Raw genomic sequence first — 27,696 nt, 5'->3', positions numbered from 1 at the left:
TATTAACCCCTAATCCGCCTCACTCCCGCCTCAAAAACCCTATAATAAATAGTATTAACCCCTAATCTGCCCTCCCTAACATCACCGACACATAACTGCAATTATTAACCCCTAATCTGCCGACCTGATCTCGCCGCTACTCTAATAAATGGATTAACCCCTAAAGCTAATTCTAACCCTAACATTAACACCCCCCTAAGTTAAATATAATTTAAATCTAACAAAATAAATTATTTCTTATTAAATAAATTATTCCTATTTAAAGCTAAATACTTACCTGTAAAATAAACCCTAATATAGCTACAATATAAATTATAATTATATTGTAGCTATTTTAGGATTAATATTTATTGTACAGGTATTTTGTATTTATTTTAACCAGGTACATTAGCTATTAAATAGTTAATAAATATTTAATAGTTACCTAGTTAAAATAATTACAAAATTACCTGTAAAATAAATCCTAACCTAAGTTACAATTAAACCTAACACTACACTATCAATAAATAAATTAAATAAAATACCTACAATTACCTACAATTAAACCTAACACTACACTATCAATAAATTAATTAAATACAATACCTACAAATAAATACAATGAAATAAACTAACTAAAGTACAAAAAATAAAAAAGAACTAAGTTACAAAAAATAAAAAAATATTTACAAACATTAGAAAAATATTACAACAATTTTAAACTAATTACACCTACTCTAAGCCCCCTAATAAAATAACAAAGCCACCCAAAATAACAAAAAAAAAATACAACCCCCCCCCCAACATTAAAACCCACCACCCACATACCCCTAATCTAACCCAAACCTCCCTTAAATAAACCTAACACTACCCCCCTGAAGATCATCCTACCTTGTCTTCACCACACTGGGTATCACACCGATCCGTCCTGGCTCCGAAGTCTTCATCCAAGCCCAGGCAGGGGCTGGCGATCCATAATCCGGCTGAAGTCTTCTATCAAGCGTCGGCTGAAGAGGTCCAGAAGAGGCTCCAAAGTCTTCATCCTATCCGGGAAGAAGAGGAGATCCGGACTGGCAACCATCTTGATCCAAGCGGCATCTTCTATCTTCATCAGATGAACCGCTCCATCCTGAAGACCTCCAGCGCGGATCTATCCTCTTCTTCCGATGTCCAACTGAAGAATGAAGGTTCCTTTAAGGGACGTCATCCAAGATGGCGTCCCTCGAATTCCGATTGGCTGATAGGATTCTATCAGCCAATCGGAATTAAGGTAGGAAAATTCTGATTGGCTGATGGAATCAGCCAATCAGATTCAAGTTCAATCCGATTGGCTGATTGGATTAGCCAATCAGATTGAGCTCGCATTCTATTGGCTGTTCCGAGGGGGGGTTGTATTTTTCTTTTACAGGCAAAAGAGCTGAATTCTTTGGGGAATGCCCCACAAAGGGCCCTTTTAAGGGCTGGTAAGGTAAAAGAGCTTTGAACCTTTTACATTTAGAAATATTTTGGGGGGCTTTGTTATTTTATTAGGGGGCTTAGAGTAGGTGTAATTAGTTTAAAATTGTTGTAATATTTTTCTAATGTTTGTAAATATTTTTTATTTTTTGTAACTTAGTTCTTTTTTATTTTTTGTACTTTAGTTAGTTTATTTCATTGTATTTAATTGTAGGTATTGTATTTAATTAATTTATTGATAGTGTAGTGTTAGGTTTAATTGTAGGTAATTGTAGGTATTTTATTTAATTTATTTATTGATAGTGTAGTGTTAGGTTTAATTGTAACTTAGGTTAGGATTTATTTTACAGGTAATTTTGTAATTATTTTAACTAGGTAACTATTAAATAGTTATTAACTATTTAATAGCTATTGTACCTGGTTAAAATAATTACAAAGTTACCTGTAAAATAAATATAAATCCTAAAATAGCTACAATATAATTATAATTTATATTGTAGCTATATTAGGGTTTATTTTACAGGTAAGTATTTAGCTTTAAATAGGAATAATTTATTTAATAATAGTTAATTTATTTTGTTAGATTTAAATTATATTTAAGTTAGGGGGGTGTTAGGGTTAGGGTTAGAATTAGCTTTAGGGGTTAAAAAATTTATTATAGTAGCGGTGAGCTCCAGTCGGCAGATTAGGGGTTAATGCTTGAAGTTAGGTGTCGGCGATGTTAGGGAGGGCAGATTAGGGGTTAATACTATTTATTATAGGGTTATTGAGGCGGGAGTGAGTCGGATTAGGGGTTAATAACTTTATTATAATAGCGGCGCGGTCCAGTCGGCAGATTAGGGCAGATTAGGGGTTAATAAGTGTAGGCAGATTAGGGGTTAATAAATATAATATAGGGGTCGGCGGGGTTAGGGGCAGCAGATTAGGGGTTCATAGGGATAACGTAGGTGGCAGCGGCATGCGGTCGACAGATTAGGGGTTAATAAGTGTAGGCAGGTGGAGGCGACGTTGAGGGTGGCAGATTAGGGGTTAATAAATATAGGGGTCGGCGGTGTTAGGGGCAGCAGATTAGGGGTTCATAGGGATAATGTAGGTGGCAGCGGCGTGCGGTCGGCAGATTAGGGGTTAAAAAATTTTAATAGAGTGGCGGCGATGTGGGGGAACCTCGGTTTAGGGGTGTATAGGTAGTTTATGGGTGTTAGTGTACTTTAGAGCACAGTAGTTAAGAGCTTTATAAACCGGCGTTAGCCCAGAAAGCTCTTAACTACTGACTTTTTTCTGCGGCTGGAGTTTTGTCACTTCAGCCAAGACTCTAAATACCGGCGTTAGAAAGATCCCATTGAAAATATAGGATACGCAAATGGCGTAGGGGGATCTGCGGTACGGAAAAGTCGCGGCTGCAAAGTGAGCATTAGACCCTTTCCTGACTGACTCCAAATACCAGACGGCGGTAAAAACCAGCGATAGGAGCCTCTAACGCTGGTTTTTGTACTTTTATTTTTTTGTACTGTCTATTTAATTGTATTTATTTGTAGATATTGTATTTAATTAATTTATTGATAGTGTAGTGTTAGGTTTAATTGTAGGTATTTTATTTAATTATTTATTGATAGTGTAGTGTTAGGTTTAATTGTAACTTAGGTTAGGATTTATTTTACAGGTAAATTTGTAATTATTTTAACTATTTTAGCTATTAAATAGTTCTTAACTATTTAATAGCTATTGTACATGGTTAAAATAAATACAAAGTTGCCTGTAAAATAAATAGAAATCCTAAAATAGCTATAATATAATTATAATTTATATTGTAGCTATATTAGGATTTATTTTACAGGTAAGTATTTAGCTTTAAATAGGAATAATTTATTTAATAAGAGTTAATTAATTTAGTTAGATTTAAATTATATTTAAGTTAGGGGGGTGTTAGTGTTAGGGTTAGACTTAGCTTTAGGGGTTAATACATTTATTAGAATAGCGGTGAGCTCCAGTCGGAAGATTAGGGGTTAATGTTTGAAGTTAGGTGTTGGCGATGTTAGGGAGGGCAGATTAGGGGTTAATACTATTTATTATAGGGTTAGTGAGGCGGATTAGGGGTTAATAACTTTATTATAATAGCGGTGCGGTCCGGTCGGCAGATTAGGGGTTAATAAGTGTAGTTAGGTGGAGGCGACGTTGTGGGGGGCAGATTAGGGGTTAATAAATATAATATAGGGGTCGGCGGTGTTAGGGACAGCAGATTAGGGGTACATAGGGATAATGTAAGTAGCGGCGGTTTACGGAGCGGCAGATTAGGGGTTAATAATAATATGTAGGGGTCAGCGATAGCGGGGGCGGCAGAATAGGGGTTAATAAGTGTAAGGTTAGGGGTGTTTAGACTCGGGGTACATGTTAGGGTGTTAGGTGCAGACGTAGGAAGTGTTTCCCCATAGACAACAATGGGGCTGCGTTAGGAGCTGAACGCGGCTTTTTTGCAGGTGTTAGGTTTTTTTTCAGCTCAAACAGCCCCATTGTTTTCTATGGGGGAATCGTGCACGAGCACGTTTTTGAGGCTGGCCGCGTCAGTAAGCAACTCTGGTATCGAGAGTTGAAGTTGCGTTAAATATGCTATACGCTCCTTTTTTGGAGCCTAACGCAGCCATTCTGTGGACTCTCAATACCAGAGTTATTTTAAAGGTGCGGCCAGAAAAAAGCCAGCGTTAGCTACGCGGGTCGTTACCAACAAAACTCTAAATCTAGCCGTAAGTGCATAGTTGGTGAGAAAACTCTCGGGTAAGGGAGATTCAATCAAAGTTACAGCATATATCCCTATAAAGTTATCCCTGAGATGGGAGTAAACATATCTGATGTAGAAGGTCTCCGGTTGGTATCTGTGTGGAGCATGGATGTCAGACAGAGCTGCAAGCAAGGAGGGTGCCTGTTTTACAGCCGCGGTTTCCCGAGGGCCCCCCAAACCCCCGCATGGTCACGATCTTCTGATAGTATCCCTTCATTTGCTGGAACTCCCCCGACATGTTAAAGGGATGCGGTTTCGCTGGTTTTAAAAAGCTCAACTTCATTGAGGTTACTATGCGAGCACCACTCTCCACCTTCGGAGTCGCCATGCTGTGCAGCAGTTCACACAGTGGGGTAGTTGTAATTTCTGAGATCGCTTTGTTTGTATGTTCCTTCTGGTAAGATTGCCCTTGTGAGTCCATCATTGACTTTGATTGTGAAGTGCTTTATTAGTGTATCTAACAGAGCATTCTCCATGAGGCGTTGGCAGAGTGTTTAAAATTTGTGCCAGTGTTCTTGAAGTTTATCTTGAGGGCTCATTTCTCCTGAAGCGGCCATTTTGGCTGTTGTTTGCCTTAAGTTTATCAAGTTGTGTTCCTGTTTGTATCTATTATCTTTTCCATTACGTCTGTATCGCACAGTCATAAGGAGCAGTGTTACTTAGGTTTGAGCAGAGAGTTGGTTTGTTCATTTGCAGCAGGATACCTCGGATTACCGAGGGGGATAGCGTTGCCTACTGTGTGCTGCCCCAATAGGCCCTTAATGTTTGATTCCATGCTTCAGCTTCAATAATACAGGATAATATAAGATATTTGTGTCACCATAGTGTAGTGAAACGGTGCAGGGTATAATAGGAGTGAAATAGCTGTAGGATGGCTCCTGTAATCGGCAGATTATTAGAGTTTCCACTGGAGCTCTGGAAAGTGTGACCACCTTGGTTTGCTGTACAGACAAGCCCCCTACTTCCTCCAGTCTTTATGCATACCATATTTACACATTTATTCCCACCTTACTTAATATATTTTAACGTATTCCTCCGCCCCAAAAAAACATGGCAAATTTATTCATATCCTCTCCATGATCCATTTTCTTATCTCCATTTAAACAGCTGTAATTATGCCTGAAACTTGGTCACATGTTCTCTGCATCTATTATTGCTAAAATAAAATTATAAAGAAAATCAGGGGAAAATCCCCCACTAAAAGTAGCTATGCCCTTGATACCTTATCCTAACTCTCAATGGAACACATTCAAATCTATCAGAGCTGCAGTGTGAAATTCTTCCCATGGAGTTTAGCAGGGTTTTAAAATTCACAGACGTTCCAGTCTGTGGGAATTTACTTATTGTGCTGCTAATGCTTTAGAGAAGATTGTAATAATACTCCCTTGCATGCACTTGGACGGTGACAATTATACAGCTTTATTCCTATCCAACAAGAAATTGGAGGACTTTTATATTTTTAAAATTTAGTAATCTCAATCCCACGATCACCTATTTTGGCCTGTGTCATTCGCACACGCTGTTTGCTCGTCTTTTTCAGTGATAAAGGTTCTGTGTATGGTCAGTTACAAACAAGTGTTTCCTTGTTTACCTGAGCTCATGAATGATAACAGGGTAGAGTCCAGCCTTGCTGATCATCTTTTCAGATACGTTTTTGTGTTACAAAAGCTATTTACAAATCTGAAGCCATTACAATGATCGGTACATTTAAATGGACAATATACTGTAAAATCAGTCTACCCTAAATGTGTTTCAGATTACATGTTATACCAACTGCAAGTATAAAATGCATGGGAAACAACATTTATTTTTGTATATGAAATATGTGTTTTTGCTAGATAAAACAGCAACCTATTCAAATTGGTTAAGTTTGCAGAGAGAGCAGACATCTTCATTGTTTATTTCTCTCCATACATAATGAACTGCTTATCTTATCTCTGTCTGATTACACCAAAGAAAGTGCAATTGAAAATGCCACAGATCCAATAAGCAGAGTTAGTTTCACATCTGAGTCGTGTGAATAGCATTGTTGATTGGATCAGCATTGGTTCAGCAGCTTTTTCCACTGAGACCCACAGTGCTCTGCGGGTCCCAAGTAGCATTTCTACTGTTTATTTAACCCCTTTGCAGTGGTTTACCACACTGTAGTCTAGGGTCAATAGTCTTAAAATTACATGCTCTAACGGATTAATTGTTCTCAGCAAAGGAGATAAGATAAACATACTTGATATTTTTAAGAAGAATGTTCCTGTGCTGCAAAACAGGGCAAATATTAATAACAAAAAAAAGGTTTTATATATCCACTATCAATGCATCTTTATAGTAATATTCCAGATTTTTAACACCTATCTAGGTCTAAACTGTGTTAATATCTCATCAGGTGTAACAGGAGATATGACTGTACTAATTAGTTATCAGCACAATTCCATACTACTCATCACAATGCAGCCAGTACTTGGCCCACAACAGATCATGCCAGTCTCATAACATAAAGGCAGTACATTGGCTTATTCATTGTAAGTCAAGGGAGAAATATTTAAAGTATCCTTGGGTGATAGTATTCCTGCTGAGCCAAGTCTAAAGTACAACTTGTGACTGTCATCAGTTTATGTCATCTGCACTGAATCTGCTCTATCTGGTTCTGGAGAATGGGGCACTGTGGCAAAATAAATACATTTTGTTACTTTTTATACAACCCATGATGCCCTTTGTTAAAATATTTCAAACACAAACTTTAGGCAAACAGCACAAAATGTATTTTCTTTTTTTCATCAAATTGCACCTGGAAATAGCAGTTGTTGGAAATAGGATAACTCAATGGATAACAAGTATTATAACATGGGCACAGATTACAGAGGTTTCACAATACATATGATAGACAGACAGACAGATAATAGATAGATAGATAGATAGATAGATAGATAGATAGATAGATAGATAGATAGATAGATGATAGAATTTCATTATCACTATAGCTACTATTAAAGGGACAGTCTAGTCAAAATTAAACTTTCATTATTCAGATAGGACATTTAATTTTAATCAACTTTCCAATTTACTTTTATCATCAAATTTGCTTTTTTCTCTTAGTATTCTTAGTTAAAAATAAACCTAGGCAGTCTCATATGCTAATTTCTAAACCCTCGAGAGCTGCCTCTTATCACAGTCTTTAACACAAAGAGACTGAAAGTACACGTGGGCCATATAGATAACACTGTGTTCAGGCACAGGGGGTTATTTAAGACTTAGCCCAACACAATGCTAACTGCAAGACGATAGATGATAAACAGTCACAGTCATGTGATCAGGGGCTGGAAGAAGGTTCTTAGCTACAAGGCAATCACAGAGGTAAAAAGTGTATTAATATAACTGTGTTGGTTATGCAAAACTGGGGAATTGGTAATAAAGGGATTATCTATCTTTTAAAACAATAACAATTCTATGGTAGACTGTCCCTTTAAGGGGAAAAAGGGAATAACAATATTTACAAAACAAACAAGCACACACTGCGGAACAAACTAGCTGTCACTCTTGAAAGTTAAAGGGACAGTATACACCAATTTTCATTTAACTGCATGTAATAGACACTACTATAAAGAATAAGATGCACAGATACTGATATAAAAATCCAGTATAAAACCGTTTAGAAACTTACTTAGAAACTCACAGTTTAGCTCTGTTAAAAGGATTAGCTAGAACACTAAGTGGGAAATATTCAGACACTCCCCCCTCCCCCTTCCTCTGCATATGAAAAGACTCTTTACACAAACAGGAGCAAGCTGGAGTAGGTATACATCAGTATTCTCCTAAAACTTTGGGGCTTGGTTAGTAGTCTGAAAATCAGCGCAATGTTATTTAAAAATAAGCAAAACTATAAAAAAAAAAAAAAAAAAGCTGTATAGGCTATATAATTGGATCATCTACAAAACATTTATGCAAAGAAAAAACAAATGAAGCTCCAGTCACCTTAAAGGAACAGTAAATATAATAGATTTGCATAATCAACAGATACATGATAAAAAGACAATGACATAGCACTTAGAGGGATATTTATAAAGCTGTCAACCGCAAATACACTGGAATTCAGCAGCGTAATTGTGGCGAGCCTGATTCGACCTAGTTATCAAAGCCTACAGACCGGCAAAAGTTGAAATTTGTGATGTAACATAAGATCCGCCGGTCTCAATCCGACACAGATCGATGCTTACGTCACTACAGATGTTCCGAATACAAATTCGGCACTATATGACAACTTTTGCAAGTTATCAACCTTCTAACTGGTACGCTCGCCACTATTCCAGCCCAGCATACCTGGTTTTCAATCCGCCACCCTGGAGGCCGCGGATGCCATAGGAATCAATGTGAGTCTGAAAGCAGCGAAAGCTTATGTTCGATGCTGCCAGATATCCCATTGATTTCTATGGTAGAATAAAAGTTACGTTTACACCTAACACCCTAACATAAGCCCCGAGTCTAAACACCCCTAATCCGCCGCCCCCGACATCTTCGCAACCTACATAATGTTATTAAATCCTATCTCGCCGCTCCCGGACCCCACCACAACTAACTAAATGTATTAACCCCTATCCCTCCTCTCCCGGAGCCCACCACAACTCAAAAAAAGTTATTAACCCCTATCCCGCCACTCGCGGTCCCCTCCGCAACTAAATAAATGCTTAACCCCTAACCCTAACAACCCTCTAACTTTACATTAAATATTAACTCATCCCTATCTTATAATAAATTTAAGCTTACCTTTAGAATTAAAATAAACTATATTAAACTATTAATTTACCAACCCTAACTATTATACTAAAATTACATTAAACTATATTAAACTATTAATTAACCTACCCTAACTATTATCCTACAATTACATTAAACTATATTAAACTATTAATTAACCTACCCTAACTATTATCCTACAATTACATTAAACTACTATATTCAACTACTAATTAACCTAACCTAACTATTATCCTACAATTACTTTGAATTATATTAAACTATTAATTAACTTACCCTAACTATTATACTAAAATGACATTAAACTACAAATTAAATTAACTATATTACATTTCTAAAAACCCTACTCAATTTATTTAAATCTACAATAAAGAATTACTAAGTTACAAAAAAAATAACAACTCAGTTACACAAAATAAAAAACACTAAGTTATACAAAATAAAAAACACTGTTACACAAAATAAAAAATAAATGATCAAATATTTAAACTAATTACACCTAATCTAAAAGCCCTATCAAAATAAAAAAGCTCCCCGAAATAAAAAAAACCCTAGCCTACAATAAACTACCAATGGCCCTTAAAAGGGCCTTTTGCGGGGCATTGCCCCAAAGAAATCTGCTCTTTAACCTGTAAAATAAAATACAAACAACCCCCCAACAGTAAAACCCACCATCCACACAACCAACCCCCCCCCAAATAAAAATCTATCTAAAAAAAACCTAAGCTCCCCATTGCCCTGAAAATTGCATTTGTATGGGCATTGCCCTTAAAAGGGCATTTAGCTCTTTTTCAGCCCAAAGTCCCTAACCTAAAATTAAAACCCACCCAATAAACCCTTAAAAAAACTAACACTAACCCCCAAAGATCCACTTACAGTTTTCGAAGACCAGACATCCATCCTCATCCAAGCGGCAGAAATCATCAGCGAAGCCGGCAGAAGTCTTCATCCAACCGGGCAGAAGTCTTCATCCAGATTGCATCTTCTATCTTCATCCATCCGGCGCGGAGCGGCTGATTGGAATAGCCAATAGAATGCAAGCTCAATCCTATTGGCTGTTGCAATCAGCCAATAGGATTTTTCCACCTTAATTCCTATATGTAAGAGACGCCATCTTGTATGACATAATTTAAAGGAAACTTCATTCTTCAAGAGACGTAAGAAGAGGATGCTCCGCGCCGGATGTCTTGAAGATGGAGCCGCTCCGCGCCGAATGGATGAAGATAGAAGATGCCGTCTGGGTGAAGACTTCTGCCCGGTTGGATGAAGACTTCGGCCCGCTTGGATGAAGACTTCTGCCGGCTTCACTGAGGACTTCTGCCGCTTGGATGAGGATGGATGTCCGGTTTTCGAAAACTGTAAGTGGATCTTTAGGGGTTAGTGTTAGGTTTTTTAAGGATTAATTGGGTGGGTTTTAATTTTAGATTAGGGACTTTGGGCTAAAAAAGAGCTGAATGCCCTTTTAAGGGCAATGCCCATCCAAATGCCCTTTTTAGGGCATGGGGAGCTTAGGTTTTTTTAGATATGTTTTTATTTGGGGGGTTTGGTTGTGTGGGTGGTGGGTTTTACTGTTGGGGGGGTGTTTGTATTTTATTTTACAGGTAAAGGAGCTGATTTCTTTGGGTCAAGGCCCCGCAAAAGGCCCTTTTAAGGGCCATTGGTAGTTTATTGTAGGCTAGGGTTTTTTTTTTTATTTTGGGGGGCTTTTTTATTTTGATAGGGCTATTAGATTAGGTGTAATTAGTTTAAATATTTGATCATTTATTTTTTATTTTGTGTTACTTAGTGTTTTTTATTTTGTTTAACATAGTTGTTATTTTTTTGTAACTTAGTAATTCTTTATTGTAGATTTAAAAAACTTGAGTAGGGTTAGGTTTTTAAAAATGTAATATAGTTAATTTAATTTGTAGTTTAATGTAATTTTAGTATAATAGTTAGGGTAGGTTAATTAATAGTTTAATAAAGTTTAATGTAATTGTAGGATAATAGTTAGTGTAGGTTAATTAGTAGTTTAATATAGTTTAATGTAATTTTAGTATAATAGTTAGGGTAGGTTAATTAATAGTTTAATATAGTTTAATATTATTTTAGTATAATAGTTAGGGTAGGTTAATTAATAGTTTAATATAGTTTATTTTAATTCTACAGGTAAGTTTAAACGGTTTAGGGGTTAATAGGTTAAGTAAGTGGTAGTGATATGGGAGGCCAGGGTTTTAGGGGTTAATACATTTATTTAGTTGTGGAGGGGTCCGGGATCGGCGGGATAGGGGTTAATAACTTTATTAGGGTTGCGGCGGGGTCTGGGAGCTGCGGGATAGGGGTTAAACATTTTAGTATAGTGGCGGCTTTTAGTGACAGGGTATAAATAAAGTTGGGGAAAAGCCGAATAGCAGCGAGATCGATGACTGTTAGTTAACAACAGTCCGCTGCTCATTGCCCCATACTTGGTGCGCGGCATTTTGGCAGCTTTTTTTATAAATAAGGAGAGCGATGTTAGGCGAGCGTATTGGTGCCGGTGAATGCAGCATAGTTGATGGCTTCTTAGTCTGAACTTCAAATGAGTATTTTTTTTCTGATAAATTTTAGTTATGTCTATTTCCACTCCTCCTGTATCATGTGACAGCCATCAGCCAATCACAAATGCATATACATATATTCTGTGAATTCTTGCACATGCTCAGTAGCTCTGGTGACTCAAAAAGTGTAAATATAAAAGACTGTGCACATTTTGTAAATGGAAGTAAATTGGACAGTTTTTTTAAAAAAATGCATGTTCTTATCTGAATCATGAAAGTTTAATTTTGACTTGAGTGTCCCTTTAAGCTTTCCACCCCCTTAGAAATGGCAGATTTTAATAATCATGGGCTGATGTGTCTGGGATAATTAACAAGCTCTGTGCTTGTGCACTTGCTTGTGCATGCATAAATGCAAGCAGCAGATGAGGATGCACTGCACACCCTGAAAAAATAAAAAATAATTAAAAAACAAAACTAAAAAAAGCCCTAAACTGAATACTGGCAGACTGTCTGCCAGTATATAAGATCGTGGGGAGGAGTGTGGGTGATTTAAGGAATAAGAACTGTTTGGGAGGGATCAGGAAGGTATCAGGTTGGAGGGTAACACCTACATTCCTACATTGCAATACAATTACCTTTACCAGCTAACTCATTAACCCCTTCACTGCTGGGAATTTCAGAAGTGTGGTGCGCAGCTGCAATTAGCAGCTTTCTAATTACCAAAAGCATGGGTAAAGCCATGCATGTCTGTTTTTTCTGCACAAAGGGTGAAGCTTTGAAAACCATTTTTATTATGACTGCACAAGTGGTATGTAAATAATTTTAATGAGAAACCCAAAGTTTGTGAAAAGCGTAACGATTATTTTAATATAATTGCATTTGTCGCGCAAAACTGTGGCATGAAATATATCAAAACAGGCCTAGATCAATACCTTGGGTTGTATGCTAAAAAAAATGTATATAGTTTTCATAGGTAAATAAAAAAACAAACAAACCTCTGTTTCTGTTTAAATGGAGTGATATCCACATATGACTACAGCATATTGCCAAAATACATTAGCTTTTCATTTTTCGCTGTCATGGTCCGTTCTGTTTGCTTACTCACAAATGTGCTACAAATAAAGTTCTAATTTGCGAGTTATGGCAAGCAAACCATTATTTAGTTTGTTTATCTGCACCAGCACAATGCATACAAATTTTACTCTGATTTTGTTATATACAGAACTCCCTTCTACAAAAATAAGCTCTCTTCTCATTTGGAAATCATAGATCTCCTCTCAGTCACAAATTCTGGAAGCTCTGGCAATACTTGCACTTTGCAGAAATCTTGGCTTTAAAAAAAAAAAAAGATGTTTGAAATATATTTTGGATATAACAGGCTGAATGCTGTTTCTTACAAACAGAATGCAAGCCATACATTACAGGGTTTATCCAGTTTGATCTAAAATGTTTGAGGTTGTATTAATATTCATGGCTAAAAGGTTTAATTACATTATGAAGATTGCATGAGAAAAAAATAAATTAAAAAAGTACACAAAATTATAAGAAATTATTCATTTAACATTTCTTTATTTGTTATTATAAAATATGTAAAAATCCTGAATTAAAACATATTAGGCAGTCATCAATACTGAATTAGTCACCATGCTTCTTAGTTTCTTCCCCCCTGTGTTTACTTAATTCAAATAAACTAGCATACTAGCGGCTAGATTACGAGTTTTGCGTTATGAGGGGTGAGGTATTAACTTGCGTGTTATTGTCACCGCTCACTTACCTACATCGCTAGTATTACAGGTTTTTCAGCGTAGAGCAAAATTGTGCTCCATACTGCACTCCAATACCCGCGCTGCTTAAGTCAGCGGTGAGCTGGTTGTACGTGCTCGTGCACAATTTCCCCATAGACATTAATGGGAAGAGCTGGCTGAGAAAAAGTCTAACACCTGCCAAAAAGCAGCATAAAGCTCAGTAACGCAGCCCCATTGATTCCTATGGGGAAACACAATTTATGTTTACACCTAACACCCTAACAGGAACCCCGAGTCTAAACACCCCTAATCTTACACTTATTAACCCCTAATCTGCTCCCCCCGACATCACAGGCACCTACATTATAGTTATTAAGCCCTAATCTGCCGCTCCGGACATCGCCGACACCTACATTATACTTATTAACCCCTAATCTCCAACCCCCAATGTCGCCGCAACCTACCTACACTTATTAACCCCTAATCTGCCGCCCACAACGTCGCCACCACTATAATAAACATATTAACCCCTAAACTGCCGCACTCCCGCATCGCAAACACTAGTTAAATATTATTAACCCCTAATCTGCCGTCCCTAACGTCGCCGCCACTATATTAAATTTATTAACCCCTAAACCTAAGTCTAACCTTAACCCTAACACCCCCTAACTTAAATATAATTAAAATAAATCTAAATAAAATCTACTATTAACAACTAAATAATTCCTATTTAAAACTAAATACTTACATATAAAATAAACCCTAAGCTAAATACAATATAACTAATAGTTACATTGTATCTATCTTAGGGTTTATTTTAATTTTACAAGCAAGTTTGTATTTATTTTAACTAGGTAGAATAGTTACTAAACTACAAAAACAAACAAACATTAAATTACGCAAAATAAAAAACAAATTACAAGATATTTAAACTAATTACACCTAATCTAATAGCCCTATCAAAATAAAAAAGCCCCCCAAAATAAAATGTTCCAATCAGCCAATAGAATGTGATCTTAATCCTATTGGCTGATTGGATCAGCCAATAGGATTGAAGTTCAATCCTATTGGCTGATTGCATCAGCCAATAGGATTTTCTCAACCTTAATTCCGATTGGCTGATAGAATTCTATCAGCCAATCGGAATCTAAGGGACGCCATCTTGGATGACGTCATTTAAAGGAACCTTCATTCCAGAAGAAGCCGTCGATTGAAGAGGATGCTCCACGCTGGATGTCTTGAAGATGGAGCCGCTCCGCGTCGGAAGGATGAAGATAGAAGATGCCGACTGGGGGAAGACTTTTGCCCGTCTGGAGGACCACTTCTGCCGGCTTCGTTGAGGACATCTTGCCGCTTGGATGAAGAATTCTCCCAGCTTCGTTGAGGATGGATGTCGGCTCTTCAAAACTGTAAGTGGATCTTCGGGGGTTAGTGTTAGGATTTTTTAAGGGTGTATTGGGTGGGTTTTATTTTTAGATTAGGGGTTTGGGCTGCAATAGAGCTGCCCTTTTAAGGGCAATGCCCATCCGAATGCCCTTTTCAGGGCAATGGGGAGCTTAGGTTTTTTTAGTTAGGGTTTTATTTGAGGGGTTGGTTGTGTGGGTGGTAGGTTTTACTGCTGGGGGGTTCTTTGTATTTTTTTTTTACAGGTAAAAGAGCTGATTTCTTGGGGGCAATGCCCCGCAAAAGGCCCTTTTAAGGGCTATTGGTAGTTTAGTATAGGCTAGGGTTTTTTTATTTTGGGTGGGCTTTTTATATTTTTATAGGGCTATTAGATTAGGTGTAATTAGTTTAAAGATCTTGTAATTAGTTTTTTATTTTCTGTAATTTAGTGTTGTTGTTTTTTTTGTAATTTAGCTAACTGTATTGAATTTAGTTAATTGTATTTAATTTAGGGAATTTATTTAATTGTAGGGTTAGGTTAGGTGTTAGTGTAAGACAGGTTAGGTTTTATTTTACAGGTCAATTTGTATTTATTTTAGCTAGGTAGTAATTAAATAGTTAATAACTATTTAGTAACTATTCTACCTAGTTAAAATAAATACAAACTTGCCTGTAAAATAAAAATAAACCCTAAGATAGATACAATGTAACTATTAGTTATATTGTAGCTAGCTTAGGGTTTATTTTACAGGTAAGTATTTAGTTTTAAATTATTTAGTTAATGATAGTAGGTTTTATTTAGATTTATTTTAATTATATTTAAGTTAGGGGGTGTTAGGGTTAGGGTTAGACTTAGATTTAGAGGTTAATAAATTTAATATAGTGGCGGCGACGTTGGGGTGGCAGATTAGGGGTTAATAAATGTAGGTAGGTGGCGGCGATGTTAGGGACAGCAGATTAGGGGTTAATAATATTTAACTAATTTTTGCGAGGCGGGAGTGCGGTGGTTTAGGGGTTAATATGTTTATTATAGTGGCGGCGATGTCCGGAGCGGCAGATTAGGGGTTAATAATTTAATTTTAGTGTTTGCGATGCGGGAGGGCCTCGGTTTAGGGGTTAATAGGTAGTTTATGGGTGTTAGTGTACTTTTTAGCACTTTAGTTATGAGTTTTATGCTACAGCGTTGTAGTGTAAAACTCATTACTACTGACTTTAAAATGCGTTACGAATCTTGACGGGATAGGCTGTACCGCTGACTTTTTGGCCTCCCAGGACAAGCTTGTAATACCGGCGCTATGAAAGTCCCATTGAAAATAAACTTTACGCAAATTGCGTAAGTTGATTTGCGGTAAGGCCAAAAAAGTGTGCGGTGCCCCTAAATCTGCAAGACTTGTAATAGCAGCGGTAGTAAAAAAGCAGCGTTATGAGGCTTAACGCTGCTTTTTTACTTATAACGCAAGACTCATAATCTAGCCGTAGGTGAGTACAAGTTTTTTTAATGCATTGACACTCACCACGTTATTTGGATGAGCTAATCTGGACTTGTTACTGGAGTAGACAAAGGTTATCACTGTCATTTTGTTAGTTAAATCTCAATTGTTTTGCACTTTGTTACTTTATCGTCTCTGCTGAAGCCAATTAGGGACAGATATGTAGCAAAGTTAGACTGTAAAGTCTGCAGTAAACACTTGCAGTTCTCAGAATTGGATTTTTTTTGGACATTAAAAAGATACTAAACCCAAATTTTATTGTTCATGATTCAGATAGAGCATGCAATTTTAAGCAACTTTCTAATTTACTCCTATTATCATTTTTTTCTTTATTCTCTTGGTATCTTTATTTGAAAAGCAGAAAAATTGATCTGAATCATGAAAGAAAAAAATTGTATTTATTATCCATTTCATATTCTCAGAATCAGGAGTTAAGGTCTTAAGACCACTGCTCCTTAACTCGTCCGCCACCTCTGAGGTGGTGGACAGCAATCATCCCAATTGGATACGAGCGGGATGATTGACACTAATTAGCCATGAATGTGAAGGGGCGGCATTGCACAAGCATTTCACCAGAAATGTTTGTTCAATGATGAATGCAGACAGCGTATGCTGTGGGCATTTAGCGATGTCGGGCGGACATGATCTGCTACAGCGGATCATGTCCGTCCGACATTTAAATAAATCGGCCCCTTAGTTTGAACTTCAAATGAGTAGTAGATTTTTTTCTGACAAACTTGAAGTTATGTCTATTTCCACTCCTCCTGTCTCATGTGACAGCCATCAGCCAATCACAAATGCATACACGTTTATTCTGTGCTTTCTTGCACATGCTCAGTAGGAGCTGGTGACTCAAAAAGTGTAAATTTAAAAAGACTGTGCACATTTTGTTAATGGAAATAAATTGGAACTTTGTTTAAATTTGCCTGCTCTATCTGAATAATGAAAGTTTAATTTTGACTTGAGTGTCCCTATAAATTGAAGGGACTTTTTGTATTCCATGAGATATGAGTTCTAAGTTATGTTACATTAAACTGAAAAAATTAGAAATTAATATTGTTTTTGCCCCAAAAAAATATAATATAATATATTTAAAATATCCGTTTAAGCTACAACAAAAAACACTAATTTTAATGAATCTTTAAAGGTATATGAAAGTTTGTTTCATTGTTGTTAAAGCACTAAGTTGCGGCTTATATTAAATATAATTCATTGCAATATGTAATATTTATCATTTTAAAAGGATTTTACATTTATTTCTTTTGTTAAACTTAAAATGTACACTTTCCACTACTTCCTGTCCCAGCCCTACAAGGGAGCTGGGGTCTCTGCAGAAAGGCATATCTAGCTTGATGTCATAAATATTCTAGGGTATCATAAGCTGGTTTACTATTAAGTGAATACTAGATAAACAGAGAATCAGATTTGCCCATGCTCCGAAGAGGCAGAATACAACCTAAGTTATTTCACTAATTTGCAATTGCTCTTTTGTAAGTTGTTTGCTGTTTCTACACAATCTGGTTCTATTTATGTTTACTTTGATTTACATATTTGTTTTTACTAAAAGAGCACTGTTTAATATCCCTTTAAGTGTTATTATTTCCTGTGTCCCAGATCCATGATTGTGGATCCCTACCATTTAGAAATATGTCTCTTGTGGTTATTTAATGTACAATCTACTAAAACTATAACAATGTACAAAGAATTTAGCTAAAAAATTAGCAGAATGTAAACTACGACAAACTAATTTTTCAAACTTATAATCTTTGTTAGAAAGCAGTGAACACCATTTTTCGCAACTTGTATACCGAGCCCGGATACTAGTGATTAATTAATAAGGGCTGCCATGTACTACTGTAAAAATAACAGACACCATACAAGGATAAAAACATCAATAGCTCATTCATCTTTATAATCTACAACTGGTTTAATTTGCAGTTTGCATAGCGCAACTGCTTTAACATTATTCATTGAAGGATTTTTCATAAAAAATGCTAGCAGTCTGTATATTTTCGGTAAACAATGCAGACTTATGGTTTCTCTTCCTTCTCTCGTGATTCTTATTGAAAGCATAAAGACTACTATTGTGTTTGTTCTGTGATGCTATGTAACTCGTTGGCTGCCGTATCACATTATGTGCAGATCTATTCATAAGACACTTGTCTTCAGATATTGGCACTTACTTCATTTGTTCTACAATATAACAAATGGAGAAATACATTTTATAAACCACATCATTGGTCCTTAACAGATGTTTATATTCTACAATGTTTCAGTTAGTTTGTGGTTTAGTACTAACCTGCAACATAGTAAATATAATAACAATAAAAAAAGTGTACAGAAATAAAAGGGGAAGTTAGGTATTATAATATAAAGATGCTCTCACTTTCATGGCAACTGATGATTCCAACCCACAGAAAGTCAACTGCCTGCCTTGCTGCAATCAGGCCTCTGGGGCTATATGTAGGGATACTGGAGAATTTTCTAGGTATATCCAGTAAGGTGCAACATTTTTAAAAAAAATCCTTTCTTCTAGAGCAGATGATATCTTAGACATTCTACTAATTGAAATGGAATAACATTTTTAAATATGAGAAAATGTCATCCATTAAACATTTTTAATGTTTAAAAAGATAGATAATTCCTTTATTACCCATTCCCCAGTTTTGCATAACCAACACAGTAATATTAATATACTTTTTACCTCTGTGATCACTTTGTATCTAAGACTCTACCCCCTTATCTCAGTGCTTTTTTTTTAACAAACGTGCATTTCAGCAAATTAGTGCTGACTCATGGATAACTCCACAGGAGTGAGCACAATGTTATCTATATAGCAAACCTGAACTAGCACTGTCTAGTTGTTAAAAGCTAATAAAATGTACTGAGATAAGAGGCGACCTTCAAGGGCTTAGAAATCAGCCTATGAGGCTACATAGTTTTAGCTTTCAACATACCAAGTGAACAAAGCAAATTTGATGATAAAAGAAAATTGGAAAGTTGTTTAAAATTGCATGCCCTATCTGAATCAAGAAATTTTAATTTTGACTTTGCAGTCCCTTTAAATTATTTTGGTGTTTAAAAGAATAGTAATGCTAAAGTATCTCTTACAGTGAGCAGATAGGGGCATGTTAAAAAATAAGTGTGTGTATTTCTCTTTGCAGACTATGCCTGGTAGCACTTTATATATCCCCAAGGCAACAAGTTTCAATTCCTGAGAAGAATGTTTGCATAGAAACTAATGGCTCGAGTGATACAGCAGCAAAAAAACATTGTGGGAAGGGAGTCAATCATACCTTGCAGAACATGTACATTTAATGTTATTTTCTGCAAAAGGCTAACATGCATTAAAATAAATTAAATCCTTCTACGTCCCTTTAACAATATTGGTTTTGCTTGCTTGGCTACTTTTTACTTTAGACATACACATATAAATATAAATGTTTAAAGAAAAATTTTGATTTAATCTACAAGAAAGTTTTGGGGTAAAGCCGTATTCCACGTCATTCCTTGCAGTCGGGTAGTGGTGGCTTTAAAGCAGTTAGGAACTTGTAAAGAGGTGCTTACTGCATTTTCCTAACAATTGCTGCCCTAGTTTAGAAAGCCAGAGTTGGCTACTCTGTTCTTTCTTTTTCAAAGAGACCATACACTTAACAAATTAAAAGACACTGCTTTTTTATTGGTGCATAGATAATCCTGTTGTATGGGTTACACTGGGGCATGAAGCAGGCACTGTAGCATGTGTGAGACTAACATTTAAACTCTTTTAAAAAGAAAGGGTAAAATGTTTTTATTAGGCTTTATTTTCACATATTCCCTTGATAAAACAATACAAGTTTAAACTGAAAGTAAGGCTGAATTTTCTATTTCAGCAGTTTATTCATTTCCACTTTGCTTTAAAATAAAACGATGCAAAATTTTAGCTTTGAAAAACCAGATATTTCTGGTACTCAGTGTACCAGGAAGTGGTGTCTCTCTGTGTCGCAGCAGTAATTTGAGCTCGGCAGTTGCGGTCACATTTCATAATGTTTCTGAGGAAAAATTAGTTTTTCTCCATTTCTGGGTGATCCGGTCGTAATTGGTAGTGGAAAGGCACCTGAGTAATTGAGGTGAGGGGTTGCCTGAGGGGTATTTCAAAAGTTTATTTGATGTTTATTAAATGTTTTTTTTCTTAACTTTTCTCACATAATTTTAGCTGGGGATCGATACTAATTTGGGATAACATTTAATTGTATTTTTTCCTTGGCTTATTTTAATTGAATATTAAAATCTTTGAAACTTATCTATACAAGTTTATTTATTGTTTCACAACATGTCTGATATGGTGCAAGAGCCTGCTCTCATTAATTCATGCTTATTATGTTTAGATGCACAAATTACAGCTCCTATGCAAATTTGTTCTTCATATGTCAAGAAAACCTTGCAAAATAAAGGTAAACTTTTTGAGCCTAATGTCTCTCAGGATGATGTTGTTAAAATAATACCTCAGTTTTCCCCTGCTATGTCCTAAACCTCAATGGCATCCCATGCAGTGCCCTGCAGTTCCTCTATAACTCCTAGTGAAGCTTATTTAAAAGCAGAAACTGCTGCCCAGGTATCTTCAGTGGTATCTGCGGCATTAGCTGCCATTCCCAGATTACAGGGAAAACGCAAGAGGAAATCTAGAAATTCAGAAAGTAAGGTGTCTGTCATCAGTTCTGCTTCCAAAGTTGCCCTTTCTCATAAGTCTGATGAGGAAGATACATCAGAACTTTCTGAGGGTGAAATCTCAGATTTGGACAATATAATTCCTTCTTCTGAGACTGAGGTGGTATCCTTCAGATTTAAGCTTGAACACCTTGGTGTATTGTTAAAGGAGGTTTTAGCTACTTTAGATGACTCCGATACCCCTGTCGTTGTCACTCCTAAGAAATCTAGTAAACTTAATAGTTTCTTTGATGAACCTTCCTTTGGAGGTTTTTCATATACCGGACCGTGCTACGGAGATTATCTCACAGGAATGGGAGAAACCAGGGGTGTCTTTTTTCCCGTCGCCCATTCTTAAGAAAATGTTTCCTGTCGAGGACTCCATTAAAGAGGTATACTGTACTCAAAGTTGAAGGGGCCATTTCCACTCTGGCTAAGAGAACCACTATTCCTATTGAGGATAGCTGCTCTTTGAAGGATCTGATGGATAAGAAGCTGGAGGCTTATTTGAAAAAGATTTATGTTCATCAAGGTCTCCAATGGCAACCTTTGGTGTGTATTGCCACAGTGACTAGTGCGGAATCTTATTGGTTCAACATCTTGTCTGATTCTCTTCAAGTAGAGACTTCCTTGGATGAAATTCAAGATTGGATTAAAGCTCCTAAATTGGCCAATTCCTTTATTGCAGATGCCATTTTACATGTTGTTAGACTAGGAGCTAAAACTTCTAGTATCGCTGTCCTAGCCCGCAGGGCGTTATGGTTGAAATCCTGGTCTGCGGACATTTCCTCTAAAGTCAAGCTTCTGGCGATTCCTTACAAGGGCAAAACCTTGTTTGGACCCTGTTTGGCAGAAATTATCTCTGATGATATGGGTGGAAAAGGGTCTTTTCTACCTCAAAAAAAGAAGAATAGGCCTAAAGGATGTCAGAGTATTTTTTGTTCCTTTTGTAACTTCAGAGGAAAGCCTTCCCCTTCTTCTTCCAAGCAGGAGCAATCTAAATCGTCTTGGAAACCCAATCAGTCTTGGGACAAGGGGAAAATCAAAATCAGCATGAAGGGTTTGTCCCCGATCCGGGAACGCATCAGGTGGGGGGCAGAGTTTCTCAGTTCTCTCAAACCTGGATACAAGATGTCTCAGATCCCTGGACTGTGGACATAGTATCCCAGTGTTAAAAATTGGAATTCAAGACTTTTCCTCCCAGAGGCAGATTCCATCTCTCAATATAATCTGCAGACCAGATAAAGAGAGAGGCGTTCTTGAAATGTATACAACATCTTTCCTCCCTAGGAGTGATAGTTCCAGTTCCAGTGCAGAAACAGGGTCTCAGGTTCTACTCCAACCTATTTGTGGTTCCCAAAAAAGAGGGAACTTTCCATCCCATTCTAGACTTGAAGTGTCTAAAAAGTTTCTCAAAGTTCCATCCTTCAAGATGGAGACTATACGCTCCATTCTTCCTTTAGTACAAGAGGGTCAGTTTATGACAACCATAGACCTAAAAGATGCATATCTTCATGTTCCTATTTACAGGGACCATCACAGATTCCTGAGATTTGCCTTTCTGGACAAACATTTCCAGTTTGTGGCCCTTCCATTTGGTGTAGCCACAGCTCCCAGAATTTTTTCAAAGTTTCTGGGGGCTCTTTTGGCACTGATCCGTTCTCATGGAATTGTTGTGGCACCCTACCTGGACGACATATTGGTTCAGGTGCCATCTTTTCAACAAGCAAAATCTCATGGAATTGTTGTGGCACCCTACCTGGACGACATATTGGTTCAGGTGCCATCTTTTCAACAAGCAAAATCTCACACAAAGATATTGTTGTCTATTCTTCGTTCCCACGGATGGAATGTGAATCTGGAAAAAAGCTCCCTTTCCCCTGCTACAAGAGTAGTGTTCTTAGGGACCACAATAGATTCTCTATTGATGAAGATTTTTCTGACAGAGGTCAGGAAAAACAAAATCATTTCCTCTTGCCTCTCTCTTCAGGCTACTGCCCATCCTTCAGTGGCTCAATGTATGGAGGTAATTGGTCTGATAGTGGCTTCCATGGATATCATTCCTTTTGCTCAATTCCATTTGAGAGCTCTCCAGTTGTGCATGCTCAGACAATGGAATGGCGACCATGCAGATTTATCTCAGGGAATAGAGTTAGATCAGTCGTCAAGGGACTCTCTCCCGTGGTGGATTTCTCAGGAATATCTGTCTCAGGGCATATGCTTTCGGAAACCTACCTGGGTGATTGTGACCATGATTGCCAGCCTGCTGGGCTGGGGAGCAGTCTGGAACTCGTTAAAAGCTCAGGGCCTTTGGACTCGGGAGGAGTCTGCTCTTCCCATCAACATCTTGGAGTTGAGGGGGATTTACAATGCTCTATTGACTTGGCCTCAGTTATCCTCAGCCCAGTTTATCAGGTTCCAGTCAGACAACATAACCTCTGTGGCTTACATCAATCACCAGGGAGGAACTCGGAGTTCCTTAGCCATGAAGGAGTTTACTCGAATTCTTCAGTGGGCAGAGACCCACAATTGCTGTCTATCTGCCATCCACATTCCAGGTGTAGACAACTGGGAAGCAGATTTTCTGAGCAGACAGACTTTTTATCCCGGGGAGTGGGAACTCCATCCAGAGGTGTCCCATCAGAACACCAAGCTACCAAGGTATGGTTCAAGGTCAAGAGATCCGCAGGCCGTTCTGATAGATGCTCTGGGGGTTCCTTGGGTTTTCAGGTTGGCATACCTATTTCCTCCGCTTGCTCTCCTTCCATGAGTCATTGCTCGTATCAAACAGGAAAGGGCGTTTGTGATTCTAATGAGCCGTCGTTAACACCTGACTAAGACTATTTGCAATGGCTCAGAGCCGTTGTTAGCACTCAAGGGGTTAAATTCTTCTTATTGCGAAATTTTGAGGATGGAGGAGTATATAAAACATGATAAAATGGATATTTATGCTGAAATAATTGCATTATAGGAACAATACATTAACACAGTCAATTGAATAAGATACAAGTGTATCAGCTGTACATAATGATGATAGGTATAATCCTTTTCAACCATTTAAATGATATATTATTGCTGATGTTATGATTGATATATCTGTAAACATGACAAAATGCTAATATAAAACAATTTCAAAATAAATTATATATTAATGCTAAAAACAATAAAAGTAACAATCAAAAACAACTACATTTTAAATTAGACACAATACTTAAAATAATATGCATTATACCCGACAATACATAACATTTTAACATTGGATATAAATTCAATACTAAAATAAACTATTAAGCCCTTACACGCTCTCACCTCCAGCGCAACCTGCACTATTAACCCCCAATCAGCCATAATATAAAGACCTAACTACCCCCTAATTTATTAACCCCAACACCACCACAACCCCCCAACACAATAATCCCCCTAACCTATTAACCCCTATACCACCACAACCCCCCAATGCAAACTACTCCTGCACTACTTAACTACCTAACCCCCACCTCTAAGTTAAAACCCCTAAGTTACAAAAAATAACAAACGCTAAATTTACAAAACAAATAACAAAACCTTACATTACAGAAAAAAACAACACTACCAAATATAAAAAAAGCACAGTTATGCCTATACTAAAACTAAGGCCCCCTTTAAAATAAAAACACCCCAAATTAAAAAAACCTAAGCTAACACTAAAAGTTACTACAACAATAGCCCTTAGAAGGTTTTTTTGCAGGGCATTTTTATCATGCATTTGTTGATTTTGCAAATCTACTGTATTTACTGGTCCTATAAATTTTATTGAGCAGGATTTAGATTTTAGGGGGGTTACTATTGCAGGAATTGTGTAAAGCTTATGTAGTTGCAGGGTATAAGTATTTAAAGTGTTGGGAAGAATGTTGATGAGAATATAGATGCAAGTTAGGTACTGTGTAATGAGAGGACTTGTGGCAGTACTTATGTGTGAGGATATTTTTTTACTGCAGTGAGGCCATATCACAGAGATAGCAGTGGAGGAGCCAGGTCAGCAACTAAGGTTTCCAGTGGGGGGATGTCAGGGATAGGGTTGACCAGGCCTTGGGGGGGGTGGGTTCAGATAGCGTTAATTATGAAGTGTCTGATTTGTGGTTAGAGTTAATTGTGGTAGGAGGTGTTCACTGCTTCTGTTAATTATCATGAGCCGGGTGGCTCTTATCATTTGCAGGGAAAAGGTCTCAAGTTAACAGAGGTTGTGGTTAGGGTTATAATTTATTTTTGATCAGCCACCATGAAATTTAGGATACATAAGTAAAATGTAAGTTGTTGACTTTAGCTTTTAGGTGTTGTTATGAAAAAGTATTTGAATGACTAGCTGCACATAACAGTGACAGGCACAGGTTTATGTCTCTCTGTGTGCAGCTCAAGCTTAAAGGGACAGAAAACTCCTTGAGATTTTAGTATAAAAGATATAGTTGGGGCGTGTCCAGGCTCTAGCCGAAGATGGCTGCTAATCTGGGAGCTCTGTCTAAAGGATATACTTTCCGCCAAGTTATCTAACTTTGCAGCTGTCAACCAGCACATCATTTCAGTGTGTACAAGAGGACTAATACTGCTGGACTGAGCAATATTCATATTATTTGTGTGGAGCCTCGCAGACTGGAACCGGGTATTGGGAGAATAAAGTAAATTCTCCTCTCCTTCTTACAATTATTTCATTTCTTTCGATTTTGAGCATGGCGGAATTATATGTGACCATGAGAACCCTGCTGATTGACTTTGAGCGCACAATGTGCGCCAGATTTGACCGCCTTCTGTCCAGTGTGGAACGCACCCACGCTGACCTGGAAGTCTCGGGGGTTCGGAGAGGGATGAACGCAGAGCTGTACAGAGAGGCGCAGACCGTTACGAGTCTACATGATGATGTGCAACTGCAGATCTGGGAGCAGTCCTGTGCCTGGGAGAGCCCAACACCTACCTGTAACTCTGATGGAGGAGATAAGGCTGACTCCCTGGAGGAGGTCCGAGGAAGTGTGCAAGTTGAGGTGCTGTTATCGGAAAGTGTACGCAGTGAGCTCAGACCATCAGCGTTGAGTCATCTTTCTTTGAACGGTATGGGAGCTCCATTGTGGCTTTGTGACCTAGAGGAAGATCATTGGGGCCATTGCCTATTAACCGCTGTCTGGTCCCCAAATGGAGGAGTTATACCCTGGCTGATTATACAACCTTGGCGTCACAATCCATCTAGGTGCTGTGTCCTCTATTACAACGCCATTACTGCCATGGATGACCGGACTGGCGTAGGGTAAAGTTACGCATTCTTTTCAGATATCTGAGTAAAACTTTATACTCATATTACGTCCCAGACTCATCGGTAAATAAATGACGGTCTCTGTGCCTGAGATCTTACCTATTAGAATATTGGGACGTATTCGTTGAGAAGGATTTGACTTTGGTTCTTGAACATTACCTAAAGTGGATGAATGGCCTAACTTGCTATTCTTTGAACTTATATTTTCCCTCACAGTGGTATTATCAGATCTATGTACCTAGTTATACACACAGAGTCAGTTACTATTCTTATAATATAGAGGTCTTTCTACCCCATATCTGTGTCTTGCATATGTGCCAGTCTTCACCGGCAATAGATCTGCGAATTCCATTTACTGTTTAGAAATTTTCAGGGGTTGATTGCCTTGGTCCCTCATACATTTCCCACTCTCATTATGTCACAACTTTATCTAAATTGTATTATTATAATTTAACTCAGATTACAGCATATGGAATACAGTGTGGTGTGGGTTACAAGATAATTTTGAGCCCTGCGAATGTGTCCTGCCGGTATACCCAGCGGTTCCCTCATACCCACAATACTTTTTGTTAGCGGTCTAATAGTGGCCTAATATACCTATATGCTCCATTGTGTTGGCAAGAGTAGTGTGGGACTTTATGTCTGTCTGGGTGTGATTCACTATACCTAATATTATAGTTCCTGACCTACTTTACCGTGGGGTTGCCATAGCCCTTATAAAGCTTTATTCAATATTTTGATTTATCATTACACAGGTATCCCTTGTGACCGAAACTTTCTCCCATCATGGTATTTATGTCCTACACTTGGTACATTGGAGGGCACGCTATTAGGTACTTGAGTTGGGGACAGTGCATTATTTATAACAAATATATTAAATTATACCCTAATATTTGTAATTTTTTCTAAGTATAAATAGGGCTTTAGGCATATAAATATATTGTACTTAGTGAGAACGAAAGCAACACATTACTTAGTCTTTACCCAGGTTTACCAAACTCTACAGCCCTACAACTGTTTGATGTTTTAATCCTTCTTGAATCTGTCCATCGGGCTGATATATGCATTCTGTAGCCCTGCAGTAGGCTCTATAATCTTTACAGTTTATACCACATTAGCCTTATAATTTTATGGAACCAAAGTATGTACATTTTTTTTTGATTCTCCAAACTTATATCAGGTTTAACAATGTTAACAGTTTGGAGCCTATCTGATATACGGCGTAGTTTTCGGCGCAAGCGAGGGAACCCGCGCTGCCCGTAATTTCACCTCGCACATTGGGCTATCCAATATACGGTGCCGTCAGATGCTAAAGTAGCGTAAGTAGGACAAACTGACGTTGTTCTGAAAAGTGCGCAAATACACATTTTAGTCGTCGCAAGTACTTACGCCAGTCTTTTGTTCACGTAAAGTCTCAATAAAGTGTAGTTTTATGCAAATTTGGCTAAGACTCGTAAAAATTACCCGATACTCCATCTAAAACTGCGCCACGTAATTAATCTATTCAAAAGTCATATATAAACCCATGCGCAGCCGCCATTTTCTTTAGTGTGTTTGAATGGTTTGTTGAGCTACAGCACACTACAGTGAGTTTAGGATTAGTAAGAGTAGTGAGAGAGGAGCAGCATAATAGTTAGTTAAGTCG

The sequence above is a fragment of the Bombina bombina genome, chromosome 3 (assembly GCF_027579735.1).
Source record: "Bombina bombina isolate aBomBom1 chromosome 3, aBomBom1.pri, whole genome shotgun sequence".
In the NCBI taxonomy this organism is placed as follows: Eukaryota; Metazoa; Chordata; class Amphibia; order Anura; family Bombinatoridae; genus Bombina; species Bombina bombina.
The sequence above is the reverse complement of the archived record's forward strand: the minus strand, read 5'-3'. Positions refer to the sequence as shown.